Below are 18,570 nucleotides of genomic sequence, written 5' to 3'. Positions count from 1 at the left end.
GTTCGTCGGACGCTTAGATCGGCGCGTACCAAAATTGACATTTGTGCGATGAAAGAAAAAGTTTTTAAGTAATTGAAACGTTCGTGAAAAAGTCTTTGAACGATTCGTTTATAATTTGTCACTTTAATCAAAGATTACGAAGAACGGCAGGAACATGATTTTTACATAAAAACTACGATATCTTCCCTTTCTCGCGATTGAATCGTCGTTTCTCGAGATCGAGCGGACATCGATAAGACACTTATGGAGATTATACTTTCAAGGAATTTTGCGTTTACAAAGACGACACCATAGAAGCTTCCGCGAGCGTGGACCTCCCGATAACGAATCGACTCTTATCGGTTCATCATGCAACGAACGTGTGAATAACCGATAGGCGGGTTTTCGCAGCGAGTCATCGAGATTTTCCACGATCGGCGATAAAATTGATCTCTCGATCTTTCGGCATATATATGCTATGTATATGTATATGTATATGTACATACACATACGTGTATACATATACGCATATGTGCGTGCGTATGCATACGTGTACTTACTAGCGCAAGATCACGTTCTCCGAAATACTTCCCGCGAGATGCAATCTCCATTGAAAAGTTCCAGGAAGAGCGAGCGGATAAAAGAATATCGTCGAAGAAGGAACAGAGACAAGTTCGTAAAAGCTAAGAATTCGTGAGCGTGGGCGATCCATCGGCGGTAAGAGTACGAGTCAGAAACGACATGAGAGATTTGATACCTCAGCGATGCATTTAACGATTCTAGAAGTGTCGGGAGAAGTGTCTCCCTTTCTCTCTCTCTTTCTCTCTCGAAAGTATATTAATACGGTTCGCGAGACGTTGGAAGGAGGTTGATTGAATATGTCACATGTCGAGCTCATAGATCTCTACGACGCACGCAGTGCACCGGCTCGCAACACACACTTATATATACTTACACGTCTGACTGGCGCTTAGACTTGGCAATGCATTACCAGCAGCTTATCGAGGAGCGACAGTCCGAGTAAATCAATGAACGGGACACGCGGCATGGCTAATAATAATCGAGGGCTCGTTATTATTGTCGGTATGTCTTTTAAATATTAGAAGAGAGCATTGCCACAAGATCGATCGTTTGCTAGGTTGGCGCCAATGATTATCTCGATCGATCACTTTTCAGATCAGCATAGCGCGTTGCTCTTTTATTTGTTTACACGTTGACCGTGTCTAATTTCATCTGAAAGCAATTAAATAACGAGCTGTTTACGCACGCGATATAATACACGTATAAATATACCTATGTTTATACAGACGTATTAGAAAAGTATTATCAACGGGTAGAAATGTTTAGAAATGTTCTTCTCGTATAAACGATATAATATACGTCCGGTTATTTCGATAGTATGAGTTGCTAGGAGAAAGCGTTTCTCTATCTTTTTTATTTCCTCTTTCGTTTGTTTGTACTTTTTCTTCTCTTACTTTCTTTCCTTTCGTAGGAACTTTTGACGTTTATTATTTTGTCGTCGATACACAGGCAACTTGGATAACGAGAGTAGAGAGATAGGACCACGGCCGAGCTTACGATCGGCGTAATCTTGTTTTCCGTCCGCTCGTATATAAAGTTTGTATAATATCGTAGTGCCCACAGAGTGCTACGGCGATTTCAAATATCCCTGGAGAGTCGTAGCGTATATATACCTATTTTGTAGAAACGCGATCGTGGGACGCGTTACGCATGCGATCGGATAATTTCAAAAGACTACCAAACGCCACGAGTTACTTTGGAAACTCTATAGTTACATTTTTCTCTACTAACTGCAACGTAGAAATCGTCTCGTTCGTTCCATTTTTCTTTATTTTACCTTCGAGCGAGCTATTGGACTCCTTTTGCTTTCTCTTTCTTTCCTTTTCTTCTTTCTTTTCACTAATAATTCTGTTACTGTACGCCATTGCTTCGACGATTTTTCTCTCTTAATTTCCTTCGTCGATTTGTTTCATCGATATATCATCTACAAGTGGATATAACATCTATCAACATTCCTTTTCGTAATAACCTTTTATAGACGCCATCGTAATGAAATAAACCATTGTGCGATATCCCGAGTAACGTATTTGGACTTTTTTTTTTCAGGGCAAAGGGACGATGCATCGAAAATCATTTTGATGATAGCTTTACGAGACGAACGGGTCCAATTTTTTCTTTCGAGCTTTAAACGCTTTATCTTACTCCTTTCAACGTGCGACCTCTTAAATCGAGCTTACGTGATCTTCACCCTCGTAGATCACGGTTCCTTTTCGATTCGTCTCGTCTTTAAACAACCTGACGACTCTTTTACGTTTCTCCGATATAATCTCTTTTTATATGTATACATATACATGTGTGCGTATGTATATATGTAATTACTCAGATATAAAGCAAACTAATTTCCAGGTATTAGAGCTAGCACCTAGCTTGCCAACGAACCGTAGTTTGAGAAACTTATTAGCATTCTTCTTAATGAGACACGTAAGAAAATATAACTCGTTCTTATTAATCGCACGTTTAGAAAAGTCGGAAGTGAAAGTTGCAAATTATGAGTTTTCGTGGACAATGAATTATTTCTCAAACTTGTATCGATCGGAATGAAGTGAAAAAAAAAAAAGCATTTTCTTTTCTTTTCCCTTTTTCTTTTTTCCTCCTGTTACTTCGACCACAACGATTATATTTAATTTAGTAAGCGACGTCGCTCGTGATCGAGAAGTGGTTAAAATTCGACCGAGGGAAAAAAAGGAAAGAAAAAAGAAGAGATAGGAAAAGAAAGAGACAAACAAACAAAAGACAAAGAAAAAAAGAACGGAAGGTGTCCAATGCTCGAGTCGACATTCCTATTCACGGAACATGATTCAGAAACAAAAGATCTCACCCTTTACCTAAACAAACGTATCCCTTAAGGGACAGGATCGAGGCGCGAGAAGTATCTCGTTCCGTTTACTCTCGAGTGGCGCTACGTGCTCCTTGAAAAACGATTCTCACAGTAATTATATGGATCTTCGAGATCTCGAAACGTAAACTGGACGGACGCGAGCAAACGTTCTTCTCGAGATTGGAAGAAAGGCCGCACCGACACGACGACGTGTTTGCGTTCTCTGGCCCACGCATATTGTCTCGACGTGCTACGTGAAGAATCTTCGACCCTTTTTCGCTTTTTCTTTTTTTTTTCTTTTCTTTTTCTTTTCTCCTTTTTTTTTCTTTCATTTTTGTTCCTCTCGTTGTCTCCTTTTTTCCTCTTCCCTCCTCTCCCTCCTCCTTCTCATCCATCCTCATTCTCATCCTTATCTTCATCCTCGTCTCATCCTTCCTCTCACATCTTTCGTATTTTCGATTGGCACGAGCTCTCGAGAACAGAACGTGCCGAAATTTTTTAAGAGTACTCGAAACCCACCTACTTTTCGACGGCTCTTCGTGATGACCTTTCGAAGAATCGAGAATGCACATACTCGAGGAAACCTCTATGAAAAGAAAAAAAAACGATCGTATTTCGACAAACAGACTTTTCCTTTTTTCCTAGATATAGAAAACATCCTAGAATAGTTTCTATATTAGTTTATTCCAAGTATCCACTCGAAGTATCCGAAGCCAATAGCCTTTCTTTCCTTCGTGTATGTACGTTGGAAATATTCCTACAAGTTTATTCTGTCGTCGACGTGTTTATAACTGAATCGTTTTATTTTGTATAAATATTCTATACGGACGAAATATCGCTGAGAAAAATAATTTGTTTATTTACTTCTGTTTTCTCCTTCTTTTCTTCTTTTTTAGATAGATATTGTGGAAGATCAAAAGAAAAAAATTGGTCGATTAAAGACGAGAGAGGCAACGGTAAATCTTAGATGACATCGAACCGGTCAGAATCCGACGCATGAGTATGCTTTAAGCATTCTAATGAAACGAGCGACATGAAAAGCGACGTTAAGGGAGCCGTTTTGCGATAGGAACGGCGATTTCATGGACGCATCGCTACGATCGAAACTAGGCTCGCTCGTTCGACGATTTTACGCTTCTCTCCGTACTGAAGTCGTTCGATAAAGCTCGAAGATATGCCGTTCGATGAAACTTTCAAGGATGTCGTAAAGGTAAGAAGAGTGTAATTAAAACTTGGTTTATGCGCGGTAAAAACGTAATAAGCTCTACGCATGCGATCCTGAGGACCCAAGCTAGCGTTTAACATCATCGACCAAACGCATGGAAACATAAAAGATATCGAGAAATCAAAATCATTGATAGGATGCAAATTTCGCGATTCCTTTAAAGGATCTTTTTCTTTTTTTTTTTTAAGATCTTCCATATTTATTATTAAAAAAAAAAAAGAACTTTTAATATATCACAGATATGCAAATATACGTACGTTAAATATTAAAGATTTAAAGAATATTTCAAAGTATCATCGAACCGAATGACAATCGATTCTAAATTTTTCTAACGATCGTACGGTATATAAAACGATTTGTACGAAGATTCGACAATGATTCTTGTTCGTAGAAAAAAAAGAAAAGAGAAAAGAAAGAAGAAGAAAAAAAAAAGAAATTACAAGATATCTCAAATATTTCTTTGACTGTTAAAATAGATAGAGGAAAAGGAGTATTTGGAGAAGGAGAAGAAGAATGCGTTATCTCGTTAACGAAGTACCAGATCTCGAGCTTTGTAATTCGTTTAACATGGGCCATAGTAAAAGGCACGTAGTCCAGTTTGAATGCACGTTAAACGAACGCATTCCTAACATTGTCACACGGCACATTAAGCTTCGCTGTTGTCAACATGCGACCCGTTTCAATTCGTCTCGGCTTCGGAAAAAGAAGAATTAAATGTACCGGGTATAGCGTAGATCGGTCAATTATAATATCTTGCGAAAGAGGCGACTATAAATTGATATTTTTAAACGATGTCCCATTGGATTATAATAAAAAATATAAACGTCAGGTATAAACGTCAATCAAAAGCTAATAAAGAGTTTAAAGCTTTAAAAATTAAATTGACCGAGCGCGTTTTAAATTACTTATGCAAAAAATAATTATAAGCCTGGATATAGGTTCCGATCGCATCGATTTCTAAAAGAAAAATAAACGTTCGAAAATATCGAGAGACAAAGTAAAAATAAAACAAGGAGAAGGAAATGGAAGTAGAAGGTGATCCATAAGGGCACGACTATCGCGAAAGGCGCGGAACGACTTTACGTGGCGCGTTTCTTGACAGGCTCTCTCTCTCTCTCTCTTTTTCTCTCAGGAAGAGAAGAGAGAGAGAAGGAGAGTAGCCGTAAGATCGTGGGCGGCGGTGGAGACTGCGCCCGCCCGGCGGAGTCGGATTACTCTGTCGCAAGGAGCGAAGAACGACGGGGCCACCCCTTTTAACGGTGGGTGCCTTTTTTTCGCCGGCCGATGGAGAAGCGTCTCTAATCGATCTCGAGCCTCGACCGGCGACCCATAAATTTGCTCGACACCGAGGAGAAATGCTTTATTGTGACGTTTTATTTTCGGCCTTTCCAACTCGCCGCTATTTTACATGCGAGTATCGATGGACGAAGAAAGAAGAAAAGAGAACGAGAAAATAGTTGACCTTTTTGACGTCTAGCCAATTCTGATTTCTTTTTCTTTTCTTTCTTTTTTGTTTTTTTTTTTTCTCTTTTTTCGCAGATAAGTGTCTCCAGGGCATTTTATTTTATTTTATTTTATTTTTTTTTTTTTCGTAGAATCAGAATGAGAGAACTATGCGAAAAAAATGTTAAACGTCGGATTAGATCGATCGAGAATCAACGAATCGAGATGATTACGTGTATCGATTGCGTGCTTGAAATATTACTCGATTACACGGTCGAGATGTGCTCAAAATAATGGAAATAGAGCGAGACCGGATCGAGCCGTAATTTCTCGAACCGTTGGCTCGCCTAACTGTATCATTTGCATAGAATAAAGTGATCCATCAAGATCGATCGCGTATCTTTGACCCCGTAACAACAATTTATATCGTCGCCGATATAATTTGACTTTAAAATAAACTTCTGGTTTGTAGCACATTTCTTTTTTTTCTTTTCCTTTTTTTTTCTTCCTTCTCCGTCTTGTTTATTTTTTTTATTTTATTTTTATTTTTATTTATTTATTTTTTTTTTTTTACAAATAATTTCACTTCGAGAAAACTAACAAAAAAGAGACCGAAGAAATCCGCCTTTATACGGTCCCAGTTTGATGACTCTCATTAATGGTATTTATAGGTCCTTGGAAAAAGGAACTCGCGCGTTAATTTATGAAAATGTATGTTAAGCATTAAGACGAGACACCATTGCGAGATTGCATCGAGTTGCGGGCCCACATGAGACTCAACGCTAGAAATATTCCAGCGATTCACAAGCAACCATTTCAAAGTTTGTCGATTAATTAAAGAGTCGCTTTCGAAGGGCGACACCTCGTCGTGATAACTTTCGGTGCCACTTTCACAGTGATTTTTTTTACACGTTCGCATTATAAGTATTTAGATTCGAGTTAAATTCAAATGAGAAGAAATTCTTTCTTTCTCTGTGGTGGGTCAAAATTATTACATCTGTCGATCGGAAACTAGCGTTCCATGTAAATGACTTTTATTTTTATTTTATTTTATTTTTTTTCTTTCTTTTTTTTTTCTTAGAATAGTCCCACAAGAAATAATTCGAGATAAATATCTGTACAATAATATAACGAGTTATCGATCAATCGATCGATCGTAAAGATTAAGAATTGTGTATACGATCTAATTAGCAATAGATGTTTATACTTAATGAATATTTACAGGCCCTTTCAACGGCTTTCATTAACGACGTTGCTGTCACACTTGGCCAACGTCATTCGTAGCTCGGTTATTCAACATGGTTTAAATCTCGGATTAGAACGTGAATTACAAACGAAGGAGGATGTAAAAGACGATGGTTAAGCCTTTTAAGGTCGTAATTTTGAAACATTTGAGAAGATGTATACGAGCACAGGAGCCATATGCGTCCTCGAAATGGCAGTGAAAGCGAAAGAAATGTGGCACTCGCGGGGATTAGAAGAGGAGAGTTGGGTCGTTGTAAGGGATGTCCTCGCGTGTAAATCAGTCGACAAGGTCGAGAAAAACTCGCTCGAATTCGAAACACGTAGCTTGTTTTACGAGCCGAGGTACCAGAGAACGGTACTTGTAAGCTCTCGAGTTCGCTTCCCTAAACAGAATAACACGTGGTCGAGGAAAAGTTTTGTGAGAAAGAAAGGAAGAAACTAGAGATTCGTACAGAGCCATATTATTCATTTTCTCTCTCTGTCTCGTTTTTTTTGTTTTTATTTTTATCGTAATACACCAGCGTGTTCCCTTTCCCATTGTTTTCCATTGGAAAAAAACCATAAACAAAAAATAATCGTTTGAAAGGCGAGCCTCGTTACACGGACATTAAACGAGATTTGATTTACGAGTTTACGAATTCTCCTCGTTTATTCACCGTGCTCCTCCGTGCTTTCTAAAACAGTCATGTTTGATACTCCGTACTCACATTCGGTCAGATCGATTGTTCTTTCCGAAAGGGGGCGAAAGTTACGGCGAACGGTTGATCCGATTACATTCGATCGATGATCAAAATTGAATCGAGCGGTAATAATAAAATGTTCCTTTAATCATTTTCGTCGATATAAAAAGAAATAAAAAAGAAATAATCACGATGGCCATGAGTTCGAAGATAAATCCGTAGGCAACAGACAGGGCGAATAAAGTCGTTTGGGCAGAAACGAAAATATATACATCGTCGTTCGTTTATGCTAGTCCACAGTCGTGTCAACATGGTTCGGTTATATACATCCAGAGAGAAAGAAAAAAGAAAAAAGAAAGAGGAGGGTGAAAAAGAGCGCGTCACAAAAAAAAGAAAAAAGAAAAACCCTATGCGAAAGGCCACGTGGTCGTAGTACACCTCGAGTTTTGACGAAAAAAAAATTCGACATGTGTAGGGACGGTGGTCGGTCAGAAAGAGAAAAAGGGTGCTGACCCCTCGCTACGGGGTGCACAGCAGGGTGCCGTTAGCTCGCGTCTTTAAACTCTGTTTTAAACCTATCTCTGAACGAGGTCCCGTTGCTCTCTTTCTCTCTCTCTCTCTCTCTCTGTCGTTTTTTCTCTCCTCTACTCTTTCATACACTATCTCACGTTAGCTCGTGTTTTCTAGGTGGCTTGCCTCGTACAAGATTATATGTCCTAAGGGACGAAGAACCTTTTGAGAAATCCCGCAGACATATAAATTTCTTCTCTTTCTCTTCCTGTCTCTCTCTATCTCTCTATCTCTCTTCGTCTTTACGCATTTCTATATTTCTAAGTCGCGTGCTTACTTCAATTTTGTCAAATATATAATAAGAAAAGGAAAAGAAGAAAGAGAGGAAGTGAGAGAGAGAAAAAAGAGAGTACTTATTTCTCAAATAAAATGCACAAATTTCACAAAAGAAATTATCGAGATAAAAGTAAAAATGAAGTGCGAAGGGAAATAATTAAGAAGGGAGATAATTAAAACACCTTTACTTTTTACGATTATATGTTTATCTTACTGATGCGAATACAAAATATGTAATTATGTAAAACGCGACAAGCGGTATATAATTAACTACTCGTTCGTGTCCTAATTAATTACCATAAATCTGTACGCGTGGTATGAACAATCTTCGAACGTTTAATATAGGCAGAAACGTTGTCCATTTTCTGTCTCGACGAGGTAGAAAATTGTTGTATGCGAAAGTAAAATGGCGTATATAGAAACGGTGATAGGCCAAGTATGTATATATACATATATATATATATATATATATATATATATATCTCTTATCCATACTTGTCGCAGAACTATCAGGAGCTTGCGATTATCGATTATTCGTAAGATCCTGCCACGAACCGAGAGAAGAGGCTATAAATCACGTCGTTGGTGATCGTTGCAACGGCAACGATCGTTCGCAGCCGTGTATGAAGCAACAAAATTCGACGAAGGACTTTACGTGCGACCGCGTTCTTGCGTTTCTGGCGCCATTAAATGGCAGGTCTGGCCAATAGCGGCGCATAAGTGCCGGCAGTCGTATTTGCATACTCAGTTAGCGGCATTCCAGACGCTGAGGTATAAGAGTTAGGCGTGTAAGCGCGGAAGAACGCCAAAGATATTGATGGAAATCCGTTCTGTTCGGGGAAAATTGTCGTGTTACCTGCGAAACGTTCTTTCCGATCTCCTTACAGCTTCTTTCTTTCTCTCTTTTCCTCCCTTTTTTATTTTTTATTTTTTTTGATTTTTCTTTTTTATTCTTCACAGTACAGTTCAGCGTATCGTAGGAGGAAAACGGTCTGCGCATCTTTCTTCACGTTTCGCATCTACGTACGTTTCTTTCTTTTTTTTTTCTTCTTTTTTCTTTGTTTTTTCTTTATACAACAGACAATTATGCTACTACCTGTTCGCGTAGTTGTTGAAGTGTGACCGTTTCACGCGGTATTTTTAGCGCCATTAAATGCTCAACCTAGTCAATAACTATTTGCCGTTCGTGCATTTGCTATTCAGTTAACTAAATTCCTCGTACGAAAGCAACGGTCAATCATGAGCGACCTTTACTTCCGCCATTCTTTGTCATCATTTTTCCAAACGCCAAAAGATCATAGTTTTTTTTTTTTCGACGGTTTCTAAAACGTTTAATATTCATCCCCATCCGGTGAGTCATGGTTTATAGAAATGTAAACTCTTGGAGAGGGGCGGTTAGGGGGTCATAACGTAATCGTTATCATCAGGGAAAATACAAATTCGAGACGACATAACTCTAAATATATATGTATATATACATATAAATATATAGGTGCGAAAAGAAAATCGCGTGCTCTCTTTTCCCGTGTTGTCGCACTTGGGAAGGTCGAACGTTCGTCATTCGGATAAATTATTACGCGTATCTATCGGTATCGAAACGTAAATTATTTTCTTCGTTCTCGTCGAGTGAGAAACGCGGGTTACATTTCGTATTAAACGACTCGCAAGGAAATGAATTATCGTGTCCGTTGAATTATTTATAAAGGCTATTGAATTAGAATGCTCGATATTCAAGGCATTCGTCATATTACGTCAGGAGGTATCGAGCGATAAAATTTAGCCGCTAATTCATTTGTATCTTCGTTTATGATCGTAACGTAATTACTGTAATTTAAGACTACGAGCTTTATCGTATCTACTTTGCGCCGTACACAGAGTTCTCAATTTCGTCGAATTGAGATCGTTCCTACGAATAAAATTTTACGAGGTATAAAATGATTTAGGATCACTCGTATCGACGGTTAATACAAATATTATCTTACTCTTATCAAAAGGAAAGATGTTTATCCGCCGTTCATTATCAGCCGATTATCGTTTTAAGGAATTCGATAATTCGTATATCGGAGGATGTAAGTATTTAATTAATTTACAAACACTCCCCTTTCTTCACCGAGACGACGAGATAACGATGAATTTCGTACGACGGAGTAACCTCGAATAACTCGGGATCGACATTTTCTCAGAAAATGACATCATTAACTCCGCTTGTGAACGATGTGACGTTTTATCGTCCTATCCTTCTTCCCTTCTAACGTATTCACGAGCGTGTCGCAAATCGTAAGCCTCTTAAGGGAATAAAATTTGGACTCTCCGAGCGTGTTAACTAGCACGCGCGCACGCGCGCCAATGTCCCTGTAATCCGTATTTACTCGTCGTAAATTTTCGAGGAATTTGGAGAACGATGAAAGTCGACAGGATAGTCGTTTAACGCGAAAGAGCTCGCGAGGGAACAACGGGAACAGTTCCATCGAGGAAACCGATGCTAATTTATGCTCCTGACATTTTTTTTCCATTTGTCTAGGTATGCACGCATGTACGAACGAGCGACACGCGTTTTATAAAACGACCGTTTAATACGTCATACCCAATGACGATCGATCGTAATACCCGATGTAAATTATTGTGCATTGACGTATGTTCCAGAAAGGAAAAGAAAAATATCACCGAATGCGCACGAACGGATCGGTCGGTATTAATTAATTCGTAAAAGCGAGCGAGCGGTTAACAAAATATTCGAGTTTCCGAGCAAAATCAACCTCGATTTTCTCTTTGACGATTTCGTCCACCTCGGTGGAGTCGGTCCTTTTCGAACGTAATGGCGAGCCGAGACCGTCGTCATCGTGGGACGATTTCTTGCTCGGATTAAGCAGCGTGACCAGGCGGATTTTCCGTCGTGGAATTCGAGCAACAAGTTCGATGAGAGTCGGCGAGAAATATACTAGAGGAAGAAAACAAGGACAAAGAGAGAATTGTATCTCCGATCTTTACGAATTCATTCGAGAGGATTATCGACGGTCGTTCGAGAATTCGATCCTTAATGAGCGGAGAATTTCTTATTTCTTTCTCGCTCGTTAGTTATTGGCTAGACGAAAGAAAAAGGACCTTTCGAATCTCACGAATAGCGAGAGTACATCGGTAACGTGGATCCTTCGCGAGTAGGGTTCGAAGAATCTTAAAAGAAAGCTGGAAAGATTCGTAGGACCTTTTGAAAAATAATTGTCGCGTCGAAGAAAGACACATGTTCGACATATGACGCTCCTTCCCTTCGAAGATATCACCGAGTGAATTTATGTCAGTCCTCAACTAAAGATTAACATAAAAAATCGTGTGAATTCGCTTATTTCTGAATACAAAACTATGAATATACATAAGAGGTTAGAAATATTTCACGCACGTTTGTGATATAATACGTAAATAATTATGCTCGTATATACGGCTACAAACATTTTTCATTCGCTTTCATTACGTATTAGAATCGGATCGATGAATAATGCATCGAATTCTATGGGTCGATACACGTCCGTTCTATCAGAGGATATAGTCGATTCCTCGAATCCATGCCCATATTCAAAGCAATTTACGTCCTACCTAACATCCCTTAATTCCACGCATTTCGATGCAAACTATCTCTTAGGGGTTGTCCACGATGATTGTTTTATCTTTTTGTGCTTCTTACCTTGGAACAAAAATGAATATTCCAAATTGTTTGACAAGATGGTCGACGAACTCGTAATCCTTGTATCAACGAACGACTAGTACCTCTAATTGCTTTTTTAATTTATTACCGAGATAATAAATGCTCGGAGGTGTGAATCATTGTTTACGAGAAATATCATTGTTTCCACACGACCTGGATTTCGAGTGATCTCTTTCCTCGAAAAAATTGTCGAATGTGCGACTCGAAAGAGCCAAGGAAAGGTGTATTAAATGTTCTTGTACGTGGAACTCGCGACTCGAGACAATTCCAAAAATGGCTTAGAAAGTAACATCTGATCGGAAACGAACCGAGTAGACTTGCAAGAAACATAATCTTGTCGTAATCTGTACTCTCATCGATCGGTTATATCTCTTCGTATTAGAATCATCGAGGTCGTTTGAAAAGCAGCTGGCGATCGATCGATCGATAGAAATATTTCCACACGTTTTATAGGATCGTTGAGGAAGTAGAGGTGTCTCGCGGCTTACACGTTTCTCAAAGAACACGATCTCTCTCTCTCTCTCTCTCTCTCCCTCCCTTTCTCTTTCTTTTTCTCGCGAGTAGTTGGATGTGTCTACTTTACATCCTATTCGATCGTAACGAGTGACAGACTCGGTAACGAGATACGATGTTCCACCTTACGAAAAGCGTAATCTCGAGATCGGTTGCCTTCGCGTACTACTTGGCATCGAGTCGCGTTATCAAAACGACAGCGAGACCAAATGTGGCATCGAAGAGTGCGCGGGTAAGAGAGAAAGAGAAAATGAGAGAATCTACAAGCCGGAACTCTTTCTTCGTCTTCCTCTTTGGCTCCATGAGCGAGACGATGTGAGACAAGAGGGCTTACGTATCTAGAGTAATTTACCTGTCGGATTATCACCACGGAATCGCGTCTCAATTACTGCACTGTCACGACGTCTGACAGTCCTACACAACTCCGATGTCTTTTGCTCTCTCTCTCTCTCTGTTTCTCTCCGTCTCTCCTCTTCAACTATGTTACTCTCATCGAGCAAAGGAAATCGATGCCACTCCGATAATATCGGACGAGTTTCGTAATTCAATTACTTTCTGATTGTCCAGTTATTTTGCTTCGAAACTTCACCGAACGGCCTGACACGAAATAAGATAAGAAGAACGTAACGGAATCGCGCGTTGAGAGATTTTTAATAATTTTAATAAGAGAAAATCATACTCGGACCGTCCGACCGAGATGATAAATCGTCAAGGTAACGTTCTACTTATTGAGTTCGTTAATCGATTCCTTTCTACGATTACACTTTGCAAATTAACGTCGATTTAATTAATAAGGGAACGAACGAACCAAAGGATACATCAGAAGTCGACGAGCTTAAACTTTCTTAGACGTTCGGACGATTGATTTACGGTCCGTGCGGCACGATCCGTCTCGGTTTATACTTACACTTGCCATCGTAGACAAAATATTAGCAATAAATGATGATACCTGGAACCCATTGTTCCAGTCGGAGAAAATTGAAACCGATAACGAGGGGGGAGGGCCATGCTAAAGCTAAAGTATCGAACGGCACGATAAAGAAAACGATCTATCGGATGCATATTGCCTTTGCTATTCTTAGAATCGAACGGTGGACTCGACGAAAGAAGAAAAGAGAAGGAAATAAGTAAATAAAATTGAATAAGCGATAAAATTCGTTATTTTAATTCGCGACGAACAAGAGAAAAGTGAAATTTGTCGTGAAAAGATTACGATTAGGTGAAATATTAACAGAACGTTTGAACGACGTACGCTTTGAAAGCTTGCGACAGTTTGACAAGCGAGTCTAGGAGTTTCCTTAAATAAAACCCACTCGTTTTTCTTATCGCTTGTCCTTATCGATTCAACTTACAAAGGTACAAACAAATCGTTCTCTAAACGACAAGTCCGTACACTAATTCATTCGAGAACGGTCGCGCCGATAAAACACGACCTGACGCGAAGCCACGTGGATATGATAAATAGATCCGGCAGTTTTACGTTGAAATTTAAATGCTGGAACGATGAGCCACGCGACGAGTCGATCGTAAAGTGTCGTGAATATCCATTTATAGAAAATGTTAAAACGGAACTTCTCCGTGTGCCTGTTTACTTTTCTTTTTTTCTGTATTTTTTTCTTCTTCCTCCTCTTCTTCTTCTCCTTCTTTTCATACGACGCGTCTCGCGTATTTATTTTCCATTTTAAGAATTAACGAATACGAACGATCGACTAATTAATTTTAATTACTCGTCGAATATAGCGGTAATATAGTCGGAAATATTCGAAAAATTTACCACCTAAAATATCGTATAAACTTTGTCACTCATCGTTCATTCGTTATGGCCAATCGCATTTAATGGGAATTCTTTCCCTTTCATTTATCAGGAATGTGTCCTTAGGTCGAACGACCGGCGCGTCGTACCTTCTGTTGGAGATAAAAAGAAAAGAAAGAAAAGAAATGCTTTTTTCGTTCGTGGCGAGGGAAAATAGCCGAAGGTGCATCTGCGGTTCGGATGCGAAGAGAAAAGAGGGAGAGAAAGAGAGATAGTCCATCTAACAAGCCGCTCTGAAATTATGCAAGGTGCAAGGAACGCGTTGTTTGTCTAACGATCGAAAGGATAAATACGAGGTTCCGTAGGAAGTAGCAATTATGAGGAGGCCTGTCTTTTTGTAAAATTACGTACGGCTGCCGAGGGCAGACTGCCGTTTATTGGTTCGATCTATGGTTAATGATAGACAGACGCATGTCGATTGGTACTGTCTGTCGAAAAAATGTAATAGCTCTTACTTACGGTTGGTAAATGCGTGTACATATACTCGTGTTACGAGTCGCCTAGATTCCTTGGTCAACTACGTTGTCGTGTAAGAACGTGTCGTTTGAGAGATAGTAAACGAATTATCGAGAGTAAAGTACGTTCCTGAAAGTAGGCAAACCTCGATCTTATTCAACGACGAGTCTTGGTAGTGGTAACAATGTGTCCTTGGCAAGGACCAACGACGTTTAGATCAGAATGAGATTCACACGCGAGATCGCGCAGCGGGAACAATGGACCCCGTTGTTCACGATCCGTAGCCACTAATCGCGTCAAAACACGCGTTAAGGATCATCCTGGCCGACAGCCGACAAACAGAGACGGCAGACCGGATGGACGGACGGACGGACGGACGGACGGACGGACGGACGGACGGACCGACGGACGAAGGAACGAAGGCGGACAGACGCGAGCGGTGAAGAGAAACCATGTTGATGCCTGCCGGCTTTAGATCAGGTTGAGTGAGTTGTTTCTCTCGAATCCATCCTCCCTCCTGTGCTCGGACCACCTCCTTCGTTTTCTCTCCTTCTCTTCCCTTCTCTCCTTCTCTCCATATACTCGTCTGCTTCTTCGAGATAATGCTTGGCTACTCCTCGACTTTTCTTATTCGAGCTATTCTACTCGTCTCGAAATTCAAATTTTATGGTAAACGACGTTGATCGTTCCATACGAGATACAAGAAGTATCATCGAACGACTGTGGAAAATATTTAACGATTAACGTTAATTCAATAATTTTCATTTCCTAGTTTCGTTTCGTAATCTATTAGGACAGCAGGTAAATTCGCAGTATATTACTTGACCAGGTGTATCGTTGTTAAATACGTTGGACTCGAGCATAAACAATCGCGGCTAGACAGGAGTAAGCCATCCACGGTAGTGAAGGAGGGGCGTTTGGAAGGAGGACGGTAAATTCTCATGTGGATAAATTACGAGGTGAAGATAAATCGTTAAGGTGGAGTCTGAAAATCGGTAGGCGGTGTTAGAATTCTAGCTGCAACTTAGCTGCCCACGCAGCTTCACCTTCTTATATAATATGTACGTGCATGTAGAAATATATATATATATAAATATATATATATAAATATATATATATGTATATATATTTACGTATGTGTGTATATACTACTCATAGATATTCTCGGAACGATAATTGTTAGCGACTTTAAAAGCGCTAAGAAAAGTGATGGAACGAGGTATTGTCTTGTAAGAGTGTACGCTTCTTAACGAGCGTCCGTGGAACGATGAAATTCAATTCTAAATGACTTGAATCTCATCCGAGATTAGGTACGTGCCATGAAATAAACTCAGGAGTAATGCGTTTTACGGCCTTTGTCGTTTTCTCACTTTAACTCTTACGGTTCTTCCTCGGTTACGGTTTTGATTATGCTATTAAACGATCGTGGAACGAGGAGAAGGAAGAGTAAAGAAAAAAAAAAAAAGAAAAGCACGTTGTTCCATCGTTTCCTCGAAACGCGTTAACGACGTCGCCTAGAAGGTAGGAAAGTACATTTGATAATTTCTAAATAAAATTCAAGTGACAAGATCGATAATCTTCAAATAAATATTCAGAATCCGTTTAATAATAAGCTCAGTGACGATTTACACGGCGTTTAAACGAACGTTCGATAAAACTCACCCTCTTGAAGGGAGCAAGCACGTCGTCCTTTGGTCTCGTTGACCGAAAGATTTATGAGCAACGGGGAGACTCCGAAGGAGGAACTGCCACCGTGCGTTTGTGATACGCCTCGTGGATCGCCAACCGAGCGGAAATAAACGTCTCGTAAACCTGCTCGGCGCTTAAGAGCCGACGCGAGGCCTTTTCGTATTTTTTCTTTTCTTCTTTCTCTCTTTCTCTCTCTCTCTTTCTCTCTCTTTCTAGTAGTCCTGAACGTGGGCCTCATGCAAACGACGATGCTGCGGATCGTTCGAAGAACGTGATAGAAAAAGAGAAAAAGAGAGAACCAGCTTTCCGCGAGTTTCTTCCTCTCCGACTCGCAACGAATCGTGTCTCGATAAAAGTAGCTCGAACGACCGACTCGATCAACGACCCTTCTGTATTTCATATCTCACACGGATAATTGGATCATACGAGATTCTTTTTTCTTCCTTCCTTTTCTCCCCGTATTTTAACATTTTCCATTAATACAGTTAATTAATCTTCAAAACTCGAAGCAGGTGGTAGGGATTACTTTGCAATTTCATGTTCGTCGACTTCTCTCTCTCTCTCTCTCTCTCTCTCTCTCTCTCTTATCTTTTATACGATAATATATAAAAGAGACTTTACTTCTACAGTAGAAACTCTAAAAGGATTTGCAAATTTGAAATTATTCTTTTCGTTTCGGTAGGACGATCGAGGCTCGTTAGTAAGATTATATGTAATTGAGGAAAAAGGATTTTTCTACTCTTTCTCTTCCTCTTTCTCTATCTTCATTACGTACTCTCGTAATTCGCACGAAATCGAAAGATTCGCGAGTTATACTAATGGCGCGGGAGAAGCAACTGGGATGACCAGTCGGGGCTCGCATAACGACCGTACCGATATTATCTCGCTCATGTAAACGCGTATTGAAAAGCGGTTTAAGCGTTCGATATAACCGAAGAGAAGAACCGAAGCCGTCATGCGATATACATACCCCGAGCCACTCACCAAAGCGGATTCTAACGAGTCATCGGTGTATCCGTGCCGAAGGGCTCGCGGATCGATCGAGAAGGGTCCAGATGGCTATCTGAGTTATAGCACGAGGCATGACTTCTCCGTCGCGTTATCGTCCCCCTTCTATGCTTTGCCGAGTAATTTGCTACGGTGTCCAGTCTAAACATTGAACCATCTCTCTGGCAATACAGGTAATACGTCTTTGACGATACCAACGAATGGATGGTATCGATATTTGAAATCTGTATTTGAACTTGCTATCTTTCAATCACGATTACTTATAAGATCTTCGGATTATTCCTTCGCGATAATGTACATCGTATAAATATTTTTTCAACGCGATCGTACGTGTAAATCGAGAGGAGAGGAGAGGAAAGAGGAATGGTTCGAATTTTGATAAGCAATTAATAGATCCGATAAAACATTCCGAAATGTTTTGATGCGCAACACCTACCCACGAAGGCTATCGGATTATTATCAGGATACTACGCAATGGAATAGCTATATAAGGTATGACCACTGAAGCATGTACGTTGCAGGGCGTCCTTAATTAATGACACGCCTTTCCATGCATGGTATTCGTGCCAATAATAATCATCCGACGAGAAACACGTTTTCTAAACGGGAGGCATCGTTGCGACGAGACAATACGAATCTATAAATCATATCTTTACTCGTGAACACTCGTAATGAATGGGATTTTATGTCGAGTGAAAAAGCGCAGGAGTATTGAGAGAGAGAAAAAAAAGATATATATGTGTGCCTAAGCGTAATCGATAAGCATTGGTTAAAGTCTCATTAAAATTTGCTTCGTGCTTTTCGTTGTATTAGTATCGCGACGTAACCGTCAATTTGATTGATTTACAAGCGGTGATCAAAGAAAATCAAGAACGTAGTATGTATATTTAGAACGTTATCCATTTTTCCAGATCGGTAGTCTCGATCGATCTTTGTCTTTCATCACGCTGGATGCTTCCGTTTTGTCATCGTCCTTCGATTGTTCTATTTTCGATCGATCAAGATTTTAACACATCGATGAGTACGAGATAACGTCTCGATAATAATCGATAAAATTGTGTTTAAAAAAATATGTAT

The 18,570-nt window shown here is 39.8% G+C and overlaps 1 protein-coding gene and 1 long non-coding RNA gene across 3 annotated transcripts in view; one reads left to right on the top strand and one right to left on the bottom strand.

Moving 5' to 3' along the window:
• The window catches only part of LOC127065068 (uncharacterized), a 32,111-nt gene extending 26,055 nt beyond the window's left edge, over positions 1 to 6,056 (top strand). For both annotated transcript variants that reach the window (XR_007781943.1, XR_007781944.1), the window contains 2 exons: positions 3,775 to 4,088; positions 4,580 to 6,056. This is a non-coding gene — a long non-coding RNA (uncharacterized LOC127065068). The remainder of the gene's footprint in view (positions 1 to 3,774; positions 4,089 to 4,579) is intronic.
• LOC127065063 (uncharacterized) overlaps positions 1 to 18,570 on the bottom strand; it is a 62,095-nt gene that overhangs the window by 27,112 nt on the left and 16,413 nt on the right. The gene's annotated exons all lie outside the window — the stretch shown is intronic.

Source organism: Vespula vulgaris, chromosome 7 (assembly GCF_905475345.1).
Source record: "Vespula vulgaris chromosome 7, iyVesVulg1.1, whole genome shotgun sequence".
Lineage (NCBI taxonomy): Eukaryota > Metazoa > Arthropoda > Insecta > Hymenoptera > Vespidae > Vespula > Vespula vulgaris.
Note: the sequence above shows the minus strand (reverse complement) of the source record. Positions and strands in the feature narration are given on the sequence as shown.